The sequence below is a fragment of the Patagioenas fasciata genome, chromosome 3 (assembly GCF_037038585.1).
Source record: "Patagioenas fasciata isolate bPatFas1 chromosome 3, bPatFas1.hap1, whole genome shotgun sequence".
NCBI lineage: Eukaryota > Metazoa > Chordata > Aves > Columbiformes > Columbidae > Patagioenas > Patagioenas fasciata.
Window position 1 is genome coordinate 94,942,910 of NC_092522.1, and position 18,569 is coordinate 94,961,478.

The 18,569-nt window shown below is 42.4% G+C and overlaps 1 protein-coding gene across 4 annotated transcripts in view; it reads right to left on the reverse strand.

Moving 5' to 3' along the window:
• The window catches only part of FAM135A (family with sequence similarity 135 member A), a 92,108-nt gene extending 75,511 nt beyond the window's left edge, over positions 1-16,597 (reverse strand). For 2 of the 4 annotated variants that reach the window (XM_071806917.1, XM_071806915.1), the window contains exons 1-2: positions 16,087-16,172; positions 1,625-1,710 (exon numbers count right to left, since the gene is read on the reverse strand). The gene's annotated coding sequence lies outside the window, so the exon portion shown is untranslated. Of the gene's footprint in view, positions 1-1,624; positions 1,711-15,396; positions 15,464-16,086; positions 16,173-16,354 lie in introns of those variants that run through there. The other 2 variants (XM_071806916.1, XM_071806918.1) reach the window with 2 other exon arrangements.
• Positions 16,598-18,569: the final 1,972 nt, after the last annotated feature.

Here is an 18,569-nt window from a genome sequence, read left to right on the forward strand (position 1 = left end):
CAAAAGCTGGCCTCCACTAAAGAGAAGAGAAAACTGTTCCTGCAGGAGTTGTTGGGCCAAGCAGCCACTCCCAAATGCTTCAGGGTCTCTCAAGTCCTCAGGAGGAAAACTCAGAACAATCCAGAACTAGTCCAATTAGACAAGTTCAAAGGTCTACTTTATAAATTACTTAATTCAACAAAAAAAAGCCCAAAGAGCTGTCCAGTGGACCTGTGGTATTTCTGTTCTGTGTAACATGGCTCCAGCTGGGGTGACTCCCCTGCTCCTCTGTTGAGCTGACTGAGTATCCCCAACCAGCCCACTACAAATCACCTGGGCTTGCAACCCCTGTGGACCGAACACAGGGCCCAGCAACCACAGGCCTGCATGACACAGCGCCACAAGATTTAATCCAGTAACACGGCCCTCACCCGATCATCAACATTTGGAAAAGCAGCACCCATGCCTTGCACCAGTATCAACTGCTAAAACAGTGAAAAATATTGAGCCACAGTTCTCAAAGTGGTGCATCCAGAATGCGCTGCTTCCTGCCACGGCAGGGACTGCAGCCTGTCAGCCAACCTTTGAGAACAGCTTTTTCTCTGCCAAGCATCAGCTTGTTCCACGAGCACCTTAACCTGGGTGAGCAGGAGCATTCACTGCCTTGGGCTGGCATAAACCAAATCACTACTTTTCTGTTGAAGTCTTTCATATTAGTGCAAAGGAAAACTGTGTTCTTTCAACTATATATTAGAAAGCATTATGCAGTGATTAAATATTTTAAAGAAGAAACTCAAACTTGGACAATGTCTTTGTTTTTTGGTATGCTAATCATAAAAAAGCCAACAAAAAAAAAAGAGTTAAACTTATGTAGATTTCTCTGTATAGATTCCATTAAAATTTTCAGCTAAACTTCACTAACTTCAATGATATTAAGTATTAAAATGAGTTCTGGACATTTAATAAGTTTATTGTTGTATTTTAAAGCATATAACTAGCATTCAGAAACTGAGCTGAACCACATGTTTGTTCTGTTTGCCTGTAAGAAGTAAAACAATCCTTCAGTAGGAGCTCCCTCCACATGAGCAAAAGAGGTTAATGCAGCATATAAACATGTATTCAATATTCAAAAATATTTAAGCACTGAGACCGAACATCTCCAATAGTTAAAATGTTAGTTAAAACCACTTAATCCTATACTGAGGGCCAAAACTTTACTTTCCTTCACACTTACGGGTATTTATTTATTTTCTTAAGCTGGAAAATCTCCTTCATAACCTGGTCAGTCCATGCTGTCCCCACACTACCCCACCACTTCTTCAGTTATCCAAACTGATCTTTTCACAGGTCATGATACAAAACGGATCACACGATATCAGATTTTAAAAGACCATCAGAAGGAAAAAATGTTTCTCGATTCTGGTTTTTTCTAAACTCATCATTTTAGTGATACTTTACAGCAGCTGCATCAGAGCACCTGAGAGTACAATGAAAAAACAGACGGAGATTGTACAGAAACCTCCCAAACCAGCTTTGTTCTCAGAGAAATGCTTGTGTAATAGTGCCATTAATCTAGCTACTTGTACTGGGAATTGCAAGACAACGCTAAGAAACAAAACCACAGTACATTCAAAGAATGTCTTACCTCCACTGGAAAATACTCCATTTTAGTATGTTAATTAACCCGTCTTCCAGTTCTTCACTATTGCTGTCAAAAACATACTGCTTGAACTAAAAAACAAACAAACAAACAAAAGTTTTACTTAGAGCAGTCTCTAGAACTTTTCAGTACTTGTGTTCTTTACCCTCTTTTCCCATGTCCTAATAACAGCCCCAGCGTGTCCTCTCCAACAGTCATCCATGTACCTCCCACCAGCATTCTCCCATCTCCCCTCCATTCCTGCACTGCAGTTTTCAGCTTTCTGCAAGTGTAGCAGTCTGACATGTATTTTTCCAAAATAAGGTAAAAACCGAAAATTTCTCATGAAGCCCATGCTCTGGCAAAGATGCTGCTGCCATGTTCAGCCAAACTATCCCTGTCTTCACTAAGGAATTCTAAAATCCAGGTCCCACAGGACTTCAGTACGCCCCCAGCCGCCCCAATCTCCAGAGAGACTTTCAGCTCAGCAGCAGCAACATAGCAATGAGGAGGCAGGAGGATATTCTGGCCTGAGTCATCAAATACAGCTCATGCCCCCACACAGTCCTACACAGCTACCAGAGGGGAGACAATTTACAAGAACAGGGCAGACTAAATTCTCCTGGTAAATCTCATGTCCCTTCCCCTCAGGAGACAAAATTCAGGGTACAAGGGGGAGAGCCCTAAGTCCAAGAATCCATATTCTTAGAGCAAACGGTATAGGTGGGTCAATGCCACCTAATCTATCACAGCTCCTGTAGGCAAGACATGAAACTAAACTGGTTTTGCCTTAGCTTGAGAGAGAAGAGAGAAATTAGAACATAAAAAAAATGTGGAACTTTTAAAAACATGTTTGATATACATCCTTGACACCACATATTATCAATAATGCCCTGGTAAAATGTTGATATCATAGCATCACATCAAGATGGCACTGATATTTATTTTATTTGTATAATGATGCAATACAGCCTGTGTCATACCACTTTTCTTCTAAAAGGGACTAAGTTCTTTTTTAAAACAAAGAGAGAAAGAAAACACATAAAATTATAAGTTGAACTTCTTCTAGCCTTATATTTAGGATTTTATATTCAGTGAAAGTCAAAAGCAAAAATACAGAATCCTACAAATAAAAATACAACAAAATGTTCATTTACTTCCAGCTTTCTTCTAGCTGCTCATTTAACACAGATAATTTTTTTCTTCTGATTTGCTGTAGAAGCTTTGTATACCTCCATCCCTGACCTTTTTTCCCCCATCCTCTTCTCCTTGATGCTCAGCAGCTGTCAACAGAAATTCAGCCACCATCTATCTCTGTGCCGCTGAGTCACAGGTTTGTCCCCAACCTGAGAACTGTCTTCAATTCCAATTTTAGCTGTTTCTTGGACACAGCCTTCAGCTGAAACTCAGTGTGGCAAAAACGGAGTTCTTGACTTGACCTGCACGGCTATTCCTAATGCCTGCTTTCTGAGTGTGCACAATAGCACAATCTGACTGTAAATCTAGACAGTATTTTCCATTTCATTTTCTCTGGGTTCTCATAGACTTTGGCAAGACCATGCATAAGACTTGCCAAATTTTTCTGCATGTGACTAGAAATATGTCTCATCTATCCATACAGCCAAAACTCATCCAAGCTAATATCCTCTTTTAATTACTGTTGAGTCTGAGAAAGCATAATTCACTGCATGTATTAGTTCAGTATGTTGCTGTAAAGAACCAACTTGTTATTTTGATCATTTCACCTCTCTCTCTGCATCCCCTGCAGAGAGAGCCTGGACCACTGTATCAAGCAGAACCCTCCTGTCTGTCTTTGAAATCCTTTTGCAGCTGTGCCACGTTTGCTATCACAGTGTTCTGGCTGAAGACTAGAATTTCCTAGCACTACAAATAAAACGTCTCTCCATAATTAAAAAGGTGAAGGGGTAGAAAAGAAACGTTAATTTGATGTAGGATTGCATATTCATCACGTTGCAAAGCAAGGAAACAAACAAACAGAACCCTTAAGTAGAGGTATTTAGGACACCTTATTTGATTCATTACCCTAATTTTAAAAAAGCAACATGACCACCTATCAGAAAAAGACAACAAAATAGATTGCTTTATATCAGGAATTATTCATCAAATTATTTTTAAAGCTTCACAGTTATAAATAATTATATTAACGTAAATAACCACAGTTACTTAAATATACTTATAAACAATGACCTAATTTCATGGGTTCAGGACAAAACTCAGCTATTGCAATTTTCTTCTTACCTCGTTCTCTAAGCCCACATTACTTCCTAGACAGCCATTACAAGGTTTGATTCACTATTTCTAATAAAGTTAATGCAAGGTATCTGTGACATTTTAATGGGCTAGATAAACAACCAGCTTAATCAAGCATTAAAATTCAAATTTTCCTACTTTTTGCTTTAAATTTAGCACAAATATCTTGTCCTCTACGCAGCACACTGATAAAAACAACATACTCACTACTCTGAGCTGACAACTTGATTATTCCCACTGAGCATGAAAGACATTAATATGTTGCATTTTCTTTTCTTCTCCCCTATTAATAGACCGTGCATGTGATACAATAATTCATCATGAACATTAGGCTTATTCCCTTCTACCCTAGCATTGGTCTTTGTCAGTCTGACAAATGACATGTTACTTCTAAGCTTCCTCATTAAAAAGTTTAACATGAAAAGTTCTGTGAGTAGGACCATTAAAGACTTGCTTTCCTACCGCTGTGCCTTTCTCCTTCCACCACGATAAGCCCCTACCTTTTATGGCCCCTTAAAAAGATCGTACATTCCACAGGTAGGATGAAACTATAACCACAGCAACGGGCCAGCTGCTGCAAAACCAACCCCATGCTGGCTTCTGCATTTTTCCTACCAGTAAGAGCATTATCTTCAGTGTCTTCTCTCTTCAGCCACCAATTCACTAAACAAAAACTTCATCTTTTCGAGCCCTTCTCCTCTTCCACATTAGCCTGAATTGAGCAATGGTTTCAACAGTTATTTGCAAAGAAAGAGAAGAGGAAACAAAACATGAGCAAACCAAACTGAATGTTTCATTTGCCTTTTAGAAAGAGTTCCCCTAAAAAAAAAAAAAAAAAGAAACAAAAACAAACTACTCACATTTTAAAAGTTATCTTTAAAAGTGTATGAAATAACTGGCATAAATGTGACTGCCTTTGAGTCAGCATCAGCAAAATGCAGCATTTTGATGAAAAGTAGCAGCAGTTCAGGGTATGTGCTACCACATTACGCCAGTTTTTTGTCCCACTTTGGTCCCACGTACCAGTTGAGAAAAATGAACCAAATACTACTATTCGCTCATGCTAACAACCAAGGAGAGTGGACAGTGTAAATGGGCAGTTAGGCTGTCCCTTCATCACCAAGCCACCTTAGTTGTGATCAAAGTAAAGAAATACCTCTCAGTAAAGCAGAAGTAATATATCTAGAAATATATTTATAAATGAATTATTTATTTATTTTTCTTATCATTTTCGAGTAATGCAATCAATCTTTTCCTAACAATTCAGAAGAGCAACAGAGGTGAAAAAGAAAAATTAAGTGCTTGCTCTAAATACTTCATTAAAGGTCTTCTGGAACTTTACATAAAAAGCATATAATGATCGTACAGTAAACTAAATATATATATACATATATAAATTGCAAGATGTAGTATTCTGGCTTAAAGAACAAATTACATAACTTAATACAATCACCTCATAATCTCAAGAATTTATGAAGGATGCACCAGGTAAGAACTACTGAAGTAGGAGATGGAACCTTACTAAAATAATTTGACTCTGCCCAACTGAAGAGGTTCTTCATAAAATATTAAGGGTCTATTTTAGGGTACTTAAAACATACTTCATTTTATAAAAAGGAAGAAAGAGATATCTCTTTGAATTTGATGTCTCAAGCAATGCCATTAAAAGTAACTCTCACATGGATGGATGAATTTGGCGTTAAAATGTCTGCAATAACTGTTAATGTCATTACTCTGCCGTATTTTATGAATCAGAAGAGTGTCCAAAAGAAAGCTGTTGCAACTTCTCTTCTACTCCAGGCAAAATTATTGTCAAAAAATAAAGCTTTTATTTCAAAAGAAATTAAAAATAAATCTAACTGTACATGCTCAGTAAATTATTTTTCATAAGTAGTAATTCCACATTATTGTCCTCTGCAAATAAAACAGAGCACAATTTACAGAGTTGAGTCATTGTTCCAATATCTGCTCTGAGGTCATGGCTTGACAGGACAGTAAATACAGTTTAGATTTGATAGGTTGATTTTGTACTGGAAGGCTTTATGCCAAGCAGTTACTGTTTTTCCTCCCACAGTAGGCATTAAGTCAGCGCAAATGATATATCATGTACTTTTATTAACTTAAGAAATGTGATAGTTTGCCTGACTGATCAAAGTTACATTAGGAGATAATCTGATAGTAAATCTGACCCAGGATCAGTGGTCACAAAACCACTTCCTTTGTAGCTCCTACACTACTGTCATCACAGTATCACAGTATGTTTGGGATTGGAAGGGACCTCAAAAGATCATCTAGTCCAATCCCCCTGCTGGAGCAGGAACGCCTAGGTGACAGTCGCACAGGAATGTGTCCAGGCGGGCTTTGAATGTCTCCAGGGAAGGAGACTCCACAACCTCCCTGGGTAGCCTGTTCCAGTGCTCTGTTACCCTCACTGAGAAGAAGTTCTTTCTCAAATTTAAGTGGAACCTCTTGTGTTCCAGCTTGATCCCATTGCCCCTTGTCCTATCATTGTTTGCCACTGAGAAGAGCCTGACTCCATCCTCGTGGCACTCACCCTTTATATATTTATAAACATTAATAAGGTCACCCCTCAGTCTCCTCCAAACTAAAGAGCCCCAGCTCCCTCAGCCTTTCTTCATAAGGGAGATGCTCCACTCCCTTAATCATCTTTGTTGCCCTACGCTGGACCCTCTCCAGCAGTTCCCTGTCCTTCTTGAACTGAGGGGCCCAGAACTGGACACAATATTCCAGATGGGGTCTCACCAGGGCAGAGTAGAGGGGAAGGAGGACCTCTCTCAATCTACTAACCAACCCCCTTCTAATACACCCCAGGATGCCATTGGCCTTCCTGGCCACAAGGGCACAGTGCTGGCTCATGGTCATCCTGCTGTCCACCAGGACCCCCAGGTCCCTTTCCCCTACACTGCTCTCTAATAGGTCATTCCCCAACCTATACTGGAACCTGGGGTTGTTCCTGCCCAGATGCAGGACTCTACACTTTCCCTTGTTAAATTCCATCAGGTTATCCCCCGCCCAACTCTCCAGCCTGTCCAGGTCCCGCTGGATGTCATCTGTGGTGATAGCCTGGATGGGCCAACATGGAAAAACAGTGACTCCACTACGACTTTCATATGGATGTAAGTTATTTCAGAAACACATGGGAGTACTGTATCAAAGCCTATTTTATTTTTCAACACCTAATGTTAATAACTTAATATAAAGTTAGCTGATTCGGGGCTGGCTTTATAGTTCTACATCTTTAAAAACATAATCGTTGATTTCACTTTTTTTCCTTGTGGTTTGGCTTCCAGTTTCCTACCACTTTAAGAAAACAAATTTAGACAAGCATTATAGCACATAAATTCAGGTTAAAAGTTTGATTCTTCGATTTTCAATACAAAAAAATCCCAAAACCTAGAAACTCCGGAAACATAAAACATTGTTTTCATCTTCTCAGAATTTCTGTCCACTGCCTTCATTCAATATCTGCTAAAGAACTGTCATGTATTCTTATTTTGTTCTTCTTTTGTTAAAGATTTTCTGATCACAGGTCTTCTAACATCCTCCCCGCAACATTTCTGTTACACAAAACATGCATTAATTTTATAGTCAAAGTCATATTATTCTAGTACAAAGCGCAATTTTGTTATGGTTGTATGACAAGTATAAAGTTGAAAGACAATTAAGCAGACTGCCATTGCAAGTACCTACCTAATGTGGTCATGAGAAAGTACTTCAGAATGTGCATTAAAGCTTTCCAAAACCATATTGTAGCAAACAATCACCTACATGTCACTTTAGTGTAAGACTTTAAGTTCTCACTGCTTGTTTATCTTCATACTGACCAGGTAAGGAAAAGCCATACCTCTGTGAACTCAGGTGGCACCTCCAGCAACTTATTTCCTGCTCTCCTCCAAATCTAAGAGCACTAGGTTGAAACATCTAACATTTTAAGTTCACTCAGCTATTACCCAACCAGCCAAGCACTGGATTTTAATGCTCTGTCCTTGATATCCCCTAGTCTCTTTTCTATCAGTGAAGCCTAAAGCAAATCAAATCTGACCCAACAGCTACTAGCAAAAAACAAAACAAAAAAATACACACCACAAAACCAGTCCCCGCAAAAAACAATAAAACAAACTCACAGCACCAAAATAAACACTCCCTGTTTCCCTTTATCTTCTTTAGAAGTGAAGGGACTAAACACAGTATGTACAGTATTGTGTGTGCTTTTTGATTGACACTCAGCAAAACAAGTTTCTGAAAAAAATAGTGTCAAGTAAAGAAGAGAGTTATCAGCAGATATGGGCAACTGCGGTGGTAGCTTTAACAAACTGCACAGAGCTCAGCATATATGCTATAGGAAGAATGGATATCAGTAAGCACCATGAGAAAATAGTGTATTACCTATTATCAGCAGCAAAGTCTTCAAAGGATTTCCCTCTGCTACCCTTGGAGACTTGCTCCCACTCTCCCCACAGCCAACTCTGCAACTGTGCTGGCAGTTGCGGGGGGCAAAAAACCCACCACCACCAAAACAAACCTTGACAGGTACTTTGGACATTACTTTGTAAGTTTTGGTTCGTTTTTTATTTAAACTGCAACATTTCCGTGAGTTAAATACAGCCTGGCTCCCCGTACAGCTGCATGGATACCTCTGAAAGAGTATGCGCCGATATTAACATCTAACCCTGAAGAAGTGAGCAAGAGCACAGCAAGAATCTAATCCAACTTTGTGAAACTATACGAAGTCTTCCACATCAGCAACAGCTTCAGGAGTTTCTGCCCCAGGTGCTCGTTCCCATCTTCACAGCATCAGTACATCGCCCCCTCAACACTGCCAACACAGCGCTCATGGGACCGCATTTTAAAATGTATTAGTTACCATCTTAGAATAATCTATTTTTGCAGGGCTTGATCAGACCACTTCCTTATCCTGCTTCAAAGCGCAGCTCCACAAATAGCAGTGCGATTGCAGGGACGGGAAAGGGAAGGCGAGCAGCAGCCCCACACACAGGTTGCTCTGGCTGGCTGTCCTCTCAGCGCACTCCTCTCCTTAAGCCACAGCCCCGGTGCAGCAAAACAGAGGTTTAAGCAACAGGGTGAGAGCAACTACCCCCTCTCACAGCCATTCCTAAGGTAAAATACCCTCCACTCCTCCCTTACATGCACTTTGAAAGCTGAAAGAGGAAGGAGACAGCACTCCTCCCCCTCCAGGGAACAACGCAGCCCCAAAGCCCAGGCACCAGCCCAGTCCAACCTCTCCGCTGTTCGGCATGGCATGTCCTACTCCTTCTCACAGGTCTGGCTTCCCAAGGAGGCAACCATCCACCTGAGAACCCTCCCCGGCAACGCAGACCAGGCACATTTCTTTCCCAAAGGAGTCACAGGAGGCTGGAAAGCCCAGCAGCTTCCAGCAGCTCTTTGCCCCAACAGGCCAAGAAACATGCTCTGCTCTCAGAGTTATGGTCCGACAGATCCAGCATCAGGGGACAGGATCGATTTTTGCTGAAGAAGGTCTCTTCCACTCCCTGTCACGGGGCCACCACAGCCCGCTCCACCGCTGCACCCACTCAAGCTATGCAGCCCTCACAGTGCCGGCCTTGCTTCCCCCTCACCACAGCACCAAAATAAAAGCTACTTAACGAGTCCCTATTAAACAGACAAATATAGCAACCTTATCAAATTCAAATTTTGCTTTTGTTTATTTTGTGGCTTGAAGGCTTTATGCCCCTCTTGCTTCCCCCTTCCCGTATGGCATTTAACTGACAGAACAACATTGACGCGTGAGAAGCTGCTAAAAAAAAAAAAAGACACAAACTTAAAATGGCACAGCTCTGTTCTGAAATAACACATTCAAAATAAAATAAGTCTAACGATCACCTTCAGTAGCTTCAACGGGTAGATTTGAAGGGTGACATCAAAACAAAGCAGTAAACTGACTTTTTTAATTAGCTTGAACCATCACCAATACTATTTAAACAATTTTTGACAATGTTTCACATGGAACAGTTTTTGTTCACTCTTTTTCTCCTACAATTTACTTGTCATATTTAGTCAGAAATTCTTGTACTAACGTTTCATAATCATTAAATCCCTTACATGCTGCTTTCAAATTTTCTACAAGTAGAACAAGCAAAAACACCTATTAAATACAACACAACACATCCAGGGGGAAAAGGCCCAACAACCAGGCACCACAGTCATCAGAGGCTAGTTTGTTTTCAAACAAGTCTTTGTTCTCTCCTGTCCTACCTGAGAAGGACAAACCGACAGCTGACCATACTGATAATTTATGAAAATTTATCTTTCCATCTAAACTCTACCAGCTTTTACACCTTTCACAAGTCATCAACCCAAATTCAGACCAAACGTCTGTAGCATTAGCTGGCATTCAAATTAATTTCAGAGGCTTACTACGTACTTTCCACAGAAGAGGTCATATCTTAAGAATTCACAAAGTAAAATTAGCAGCAGGTAAAACCCCATAGCTCAGAGCTTCTGCCCCAACAGCAAGGGTTTTCATTAGAAAAAGCACTCCAGACTGACAGAATGGCCACAAACTTGGAGATCTAAGTCTTGACCTCCACCTTTACGCCTTGTATCGACCTCAACAGTTAGAAGGTTTTTTTTTCCTTTATGCTGTTTTACATGTAAAGCAGAAAAATGTATGTTTTCTACTATCAATGCCTCATTGTTGTGGCACTTCAAATATCCTCAATACCTTGGCAGATTTTGATCTGAAATATTTCACTGAGGTGAGGGGTTTAGTGTCAGAGGTGCATGAAATCATAGGCCCTAGAATTATCTGATGGCTGGTAGTTTGCCCAGAAAATCTTTAAAAAAAAAAAAATATATATATATATACACATATATATATATATGGATTTATAAAAAGCTAGATGCGCCACATATAAATAGACAGGCAAGCAATATTTACCGTAGTTTAAAAGTACTAGATAGGGAAATATCTCTACTACTAAAAGACAGCAGCATTAATTACACTATTTAGATTGGTATTTTTTTTTACAAGGAAATATATAATCATTATGCAGAAAAATTATCAAGTGACAATTGAACTGACAGCCTGGGAAGAAAGTACAGTTTCTTTGAATAATACTTCTTAAACCTGCAGAAGAGCAAATACTATTACGTTTCTCTTGTAAGTTTAAATAGAAGATAAAAGATACGCTGCAAGCCATTCTGATACCAAAATTTAAAGGGAAACCTTCCTTATTAACTTTAGAAAATCATCTAAAGCATAAAGAGAATTCAGTTTATTTTATAGCTGGAAAGCATTGTAAGCTTATCTAACTTGACATCCTGTATGCAACAGGTAAAAAATGATCTATGTCAGGATCAGTAACAGGGATAGATTCATGTGGTTACAACACATGAACAAGATTGTGATTATAGTAAGCAGAACTAGATCTGAAGAACAAGCCAGTCCATTATTTCAAAATGTCAGAAATCAAGCATAAGGCTTCCTGCACAACTGATAAATGCTGTACATTTTTTTAATCTTAATTCTAATATTTTGGAGGTGTTGTGTGCATAAGTTTGTTATTTATTTTACAAATGACATTCGGCAAATTATATGCATGCATACATACATATATATGTATATATGCACGTATGATTAGACAGCATTAGAGGTAACTTATTTGGAACTATCCACTTGAAAATTGAAAATAGCAAAAAGTATATTTTTAAATTTTCCTGATACAAGCCACGTAATTCAGAAATAAGGAAATTTAAAATTTATTTTTAGTAAGAAATATTGATAAGGGAGACTTCATATCTTGTTTCAAACAAAAATGCTTGCAAAATGTTAAGTTCAAGATTCTTAGCACTTCTGGTTCCAAAACCCCTAAAGAAAATTCATTAAAATAAAAAAAAAAAAAAGAAGATAGCACTAAAACCATTTAAGGAAAAATAGAACTGATGTCAGTTAAATCTGCTTTAGCATTTTCAAGTTTTGTTCTGCTCATGAGTTGAGCTCTGCAAGGTTTCATTCTGTTCTCTATTTCTCTGCCTGTTCTTTCCAAGAATAGTGCTGTCACTGATTTCCTGCTTGAAGTAAACACAATTTGCTCACCTGACTTCTCCCTGAACCCAAACTATGGAAAACTTATTTCCTTCCTTTCAGATTTTTTTTCTTGTATGTTCTTTGTTGTGTACTCTTGTTACCACAAATGTTCCATGTATTGTTCTTTGAGGAAGACAATTTGTACAAATTTATTCTACAAATATCAGCAACACTGCATTACCAACACGCCAACTGCTTTCGCTAGAAATGAATGCATAAATATTAAACTGCTATAATCATATTTCTACAGTGACGTAGTTTTCTATACACAATACTTCATGAGATGTATCCCAGGAATGAACGTGATCAAAACGTGCTGAGTAAAATGCTAGAGTAGGCCAAAATCAGCAGATGCTTAACAAACATAAAAGCACGTGTCTTGCCACACTGAAAACATACGGTGCATGAATGTCAACAGAATGTTAAGGGCATATTTTACTGTTTTGCCTAGCTGTGGCAGAAAAACATAGAAACAGCGTTTATTCAGAAACACAGTCTGATTGCAGCAAGCTCACAGGGACAAGAAAAAAGTGGCTTTTGAGCAGATTTAACCAATCTCTTGCTCACAGGGACAAGAAAAAAGTGGCTTTTGAGCAGATTTAACCAATCTCTTGCTCCTGATTTAAAACAGTAAGATTGTGACTTGAAGGTTCCTGCATGGGATCCTATATCCTACGTATAAAGCACGTGAAGGCTGCTATATAAACAAACTTTTCATTTAAAAAAAAATAAATCACATTTTCCAAGCTTTTTCACTAGGAGGGAAAATGAATGCAAGACTAAATAATCCATAATTCAAGAAACTGCAAGTTATGGTCATAGTTTAACCAAATGAGAAACTGAACGTGCTGGTACTTCACACGAATGCCTATTTTGGCTACAGGCTCTCAGAGCCAATGGCCTGTCAGAGGTACCTGACATACAACAGCAGGCTGGCAGAACAAACATCCATCACGAACAACTGCCGGTCCATAAGCAGATGCTACTTGTCTGTTGTGTCATGAAAACAATTAAAGCGCTAGTGAGACTGTATTTTTTTCCACGCGGAGAAAAAGGAAAGGGGGCGGAAACCCACACAACAAAAACGCAACTCTTCCACTTTGGTGAACAGGAGGCTGCATTCTGCCAAGCCTACCCCATAGTCTGCAGAGACTGGAGGCTGAAAAAGAACAAAAGGATTTAAAGACAGAAGACACAAAAAAGAAGATGAATCATTCACCAAGCAAGGATGAGAAGCACCAGTCTATGTCAATAATAACTTCAAACACTGAAACAGGGTCAACAGTAATAAGAATTCACAACCACTTACTATAATGCTCACACTAAGGTCCACCTTTAGTCCCAGTTTAACTTTCACATTTGTTCACTCACGACAGTATCCAGGTTAAGAGAGACACAAGGGCACCAGTACTCTCAGCACAACACTAATAAACATTTTGGTACCTGCCTCTTAGGTCGGTGTAGACACCTAGGTTCTCTTTGAAGTAACAACAGTACAAGAGTCAGAGTTCAGACAGGGCTCCCTTATCTTTACCTGCAGGAGTACAAACCCTTACCACTCACAGTTATCTGCTTTGCCCCTCTGCCAGAATTTGCTTTCCTATCCACCTCCACAGCCAGCCAGATGGCTGTGACATACATGTCCCATCCTAATCACTTCCAGCACTCTCAAGGAGAAGCTCACACCAAAACATAAGACCATAACCTGGTGAGAATGAAATACTGACAGAGATGTCCTGCCACAGTGTTCACATCTTAAAAACATAACAATCAAGTCAACCAGAACTTGTCAGTCTTCCTTGGTGGAGAACTGACTAGCAAAGTCAACAGGAAACACCAGAGAGAGTGATGTATCTCAATTTTCACAACCCTCTCTGCTTGGGAACTGTATGCACTAATTCTTCTACGTGGGACAAAATGCAAGAGACCACCTTAGAACCAAGATCTGGAACCCAGATACTTCCAAAACCACAAAACTGGAGTGCCAGGTAACAGTTTCACATTCATCATTGGGGTTTCAGTGGCTTCAGAAGGGACACTGCGCCTCATTTCTTCTGAAGATCGAACACAACCCGAGGTGCTATTTTTGAGGTTTTGCTGAGCTCAAACCAGAACTGAATTCTACAGCAATGGAATTAAATTGAATCAACAAACGTGTTGGCTTGTCTGCCGTATTTTGAAAATCACAGTTCTGAAGACAGATTTCAGTCGCTGCATGCACTTTACTATTACTGATTACTATTCATGCCAAATGTTACCCAGGCCAGTCATACTGACTGTAATTTAAAGTGAAAATAACAAACCAATTTTATTCATGAAGTGTTGATGTAAGAACAAAATTAATATTTTCACATATTGTTTCAGTCAACTCTTTACCAGTTTTATAGGACTGTGTTTCACAGAAGGGAATTTTAAATCATTCCAAAGAATGAGCTCAAATTAATGTTCTGTAATTTTTATTGATTAATGAAGGAATGCTGAAAATGGACTTGTGCTACTTACAGGGGAAAAAAAATAAGAGGCAGAAGGAAAACAAATTTGTCCATCCAAGGAAAGCTCAGATTATGAGTTACAGCTGTGCTCTGACATACCAAATGCAGGTACTCAAACTGTGACTACTGGCACAGTCGTATGGAAGAAACAGAACAACATGATGATCATGTTTCATTCATTTAAAGTATTTGCAAAGATAAAGCCAGAGCCTGAATTATCATTCATTTCCTATATAACAGTATTTTCAGTTCTAACAGACAATGAATTATTGAATGGAATAATATAAACTAGGCCAAAGTATTTAATTTGCTCCTCCACAAATCCAGAATTCTTTCATCTTGAAAAAGCCAAATGCCACTTTACTGAACCAGGTCTGGACTGTGGTAGCTACCCTTTAGCCAGGGCCAAGCAGGTTTTTTTCATAACTGTAATGTTAAGTAACATATATTCTATGGATAAAAATGTAATACATTCACTTCCGGAATAATAATGCCAGTAGCATTCCCTACTTCTGATCGGTCCAACAAACAAAAAAGCAGTGCATGTGGATTTTAGCTCAAGCTAAGCTGGTTGACTGAATTCCTTGAAAAACAAAGCAAAACCTAGTAAAACAGACACTTACTTGATAAAATTAAGACTTCGAACAGAAGTTTGTTTACCTTTCAAACAGAAAAATCCACTACAAACAGAAGAAAGCAGAAGTGGTCTTAAACACTTCAGCACAAATACCTCTTTAGTTGTAATATCAAAATGACTACAGCTCCCCCAATTAGAATCTCTTAAATGTCATTACGCTATGCAATTTCTTTTCAACGTGGTGTGTCTGCAACATACAATAATTAAGTAAAGTTTTCAAATAAGTTCCATTAAACGTTTTGCTTAAAATAACACAATACAGAAAGATTACTACCACAAGAGCACTTACCGATCATGCAAATTCTGCCGTGAGTGTCTGAAGGTTAATCAACCCTTAAAGATACCCTAGGGATGGTAAGAGGAGTTCGGAGCATCTGCTGACAGCACGCCCCGCCTAACTGCAAAGCCCTGCCGCACGCACTGCCGGCGTTTTGGAGGGGAACGGGCTTTTCCCCTGCCCGGCCGGGGAGAACAGAGCCCGGCCGGGGAGAACAGAGCCCGGCCGGCCCCGCCGGGCAGCGGGAGCCGCCGGTGCCGCCCTCCGCGCACCAGGAAATAGCCGGGAGCGATTCCTAACGCTCGGCCAGCAACTTTCCACACCGCACCAAGAAACAACCTTTAAGAAAAATATTAATAACATTTAAAAAACCCAAACACCCTTTCAAACCCTGGGAGAACCCAGTATTTCTCAGCAAGGCGAGGAGGTAGAAGGCAGCAACGCCTCCGACTGCTCCACCACCGAGGCCGGTGCTCAGGCACTTCACCGAGGGGACAAGGTGGACATTACTTCTGACCTATTTTCGGCGCCGCCTCAGAGCGATAAACAATCAACAACAACAGCGAAACGCTGCCCTGGTTGAAACTTCCCCGGCCACAAGCCGCCCCCGAGCCGGGAGAAGCGGCGGCAGCGAAGGGCCGGGAGGGGCCGGTGTCCTCAGCCCCGCGGCGGAAACGGCCGAACCCCCGGGCAGCCGCCCACCTGGTCGCCCCCCTGGCCGGGCTGCGGAGAGGTTCCCAGAGTTTTCCTGCCGGGTCTGCCGAAGGGACGAGGGGGTCAGCCCGACACAAACAAGTCCTTCACCCGCCATGCCCGCTGCGGGCACAGGCCGGGTACAGAGAGGTGTGTTTGGTGCCCGCCGGCCCCAGCCCTGCGGGAGGGGCCGGGGCTCCCTGCAGGAACGGGTCCCGGCCTGCCCCGCCGCTCTCCCCCACCGCCCCACGCCCCCTCCCCTCTCCCCCGCACCGACCTGGGACACAAAGGAGAGGCCGGCACTGCTTGCCGATCGTCCGCCGCCTCTTCGCCCGCGCTCCCCACGGAGTCCAGGCCGCGGCAGCAGCGGGATGGCGTAGCGCAGGCATCCGACGCCAGCGCCTGCTGCTCCCGCGGCGGCCCGTGCCGCCGGCGCCCGCTCTGAGCTGGGCGGGAAGGGGGAGGGGGCGCGCTGAGAGCCGACCGCGCCGGCCGAGCGCCGCTTCCTGCTCCCCGGCGCCGAGGGGCGGCGGGTGCCGGAGCCTGGCAGCTGCTGCAGCCTCGCAGCTGCTGCCGGGGGGGCTGCGCCCGCGTCTAGGCAGAGGCCGGGGGCAGCAGAGCTCGCGGCCGCCGCATCCTTGGCTTCTGCGCCGGGCTTTCCGTGCCGCCCCTGGCACTGAGGAGTCGTCCGCGCGGCTCCTGCGGCGGCTGCTGGCAGCCGGAGCCCCGGCTCGCCCCGCTGCTGCGCCGGGCTTCGGCTCGGGCTCCCCCTGCTGCCCCGCAGGCCCGGGACGGGCCACGGCTCGGGCTCCTCCTGTGGCTCCACGGGGCCGAGCTGGGGCGGCTCCGGGCGGGCGGCGGCGGAGGGAAGAGGTCGGGAGCCCCCGAGGGCGGTGGCCAGGCCGTGCCGCGGGCAGGAGGTGCGGGAGGGACGTGACCCTCCCCGGGCGCCTCCCTGGCCGCCATCCACTTGCGGCCTCGTTCCCCCAGAAGCCCCTTCATGGCGCACACCGGACGCGGCGGAGGCCTCTCTCCCGCCGGCGGCCTTGTGCGCCCCGCGGCAGCCAATGCTGCCCTCCCGGCACCCTCTGCCCTGGGCTGGGCACGGAGCGTTCGGGCTATGCCAGCCGGTGCGGGGAGCGGCCCGCGGGGGAAAGGCACCCGGAGCTTGTGCGGGACAATAGGGTCAGCGTGGGGCAGGCGAGCTGTGGGGCACCTGCCCGAGTGCAGGGCTGGAGATAATGAGCTGCTTGCAAGCGCTTTTGGAGAAAAAGTTCTCGGTTTTGGACTAAGATGTTCTGGCAATATGTGATTGCAAAATACGAGTAAAAAGGCTGTAAGAGGCAATCATAAACCTGATTATCTTAATGCAAAGGAGGAGAGATTTTGGATACCAGAGTCTCATCAACAAGTGTGATGCATAGCTTGGGAGTTAGTTGGTGCAGAGGAAACAAGATGATCAGCTATCTGAAAAAAAAAAAGTAATTTTCTTCTATATATTTGCCTTTCTCAGGAAACAAAAATATCATGGATGTAAAGAAAAATTGCATAAAGATAGTTCTTCAGACTTCAACATGGGTTTCCTGTCCGAATGCCAAACCTGAGTCCGTCACTGTTTTGCAGAAGGAGGTGTTACACAGCAGTCAATCGACTTTTAGTTTAAAGACTGCGTCAGGCCATTCAGGTGGCCAGCAATGTTAAATTTGATCTGTTAGTCTTTGGATAGAATTCTTTCCGTAATTCTGTCACTGATGGATTTAGCATCCAAAAATGCAGACAGAAAGTTAAGTATGTGAAAGCAGGAAGCCTGAGTGATGCTGGGTTTGGGTAAATGACAGAGGGATGAGAAGCTGATTGCTGTGGAGTACTAAGTCCAGCTTTGGTAGACATCCTTCTGAGTTCCCAACACCTGTTTGTTTCTGTAAAATCTTACTGAGACTGTACTGATCACTGCTGGCAGAATCTTACTGTGAGCTGACCTAACGGCTATCTGGGAGTTTAATTTTTGTAACAGAAATCTCAGTTCATGTTACATTAATGATTTAACTGAAACTTGCATCTGATTTATCAGGACCATGTGAGTGTCTTAAGGCTTTTTTAAAAGGCAGTATCAAAAGCATCACTGTTGATTTTTCATCCTGAAAAAACATGACAGTTGTTTCATTTACTTACCATTGTTTATTTCAGGATAGACTTGAGTACCTGCTTCGTGGTCCTGCAGGGTCAGTTCTGACATACAAAAAGGATACTGGAACAGTTTGTACCCACCAGGCCCACACACAACACACCTCAAATGTATTTGGCTCAGATAGTGAGCCTGGCACCAGATAGTGCCAATGGCTCTCAAGAGCCAGATTTTGTTGAATATATTCTGGTTTCTGAGTAGTCCAAGGCCAGGCCAACAGTTTGGATGGGTTTTATGTATTTGCACAGATAGGTGCATGTCTGGCTCATTATTTCTGTTATTTTATCTCTCCTGAACCTTGCCTGGA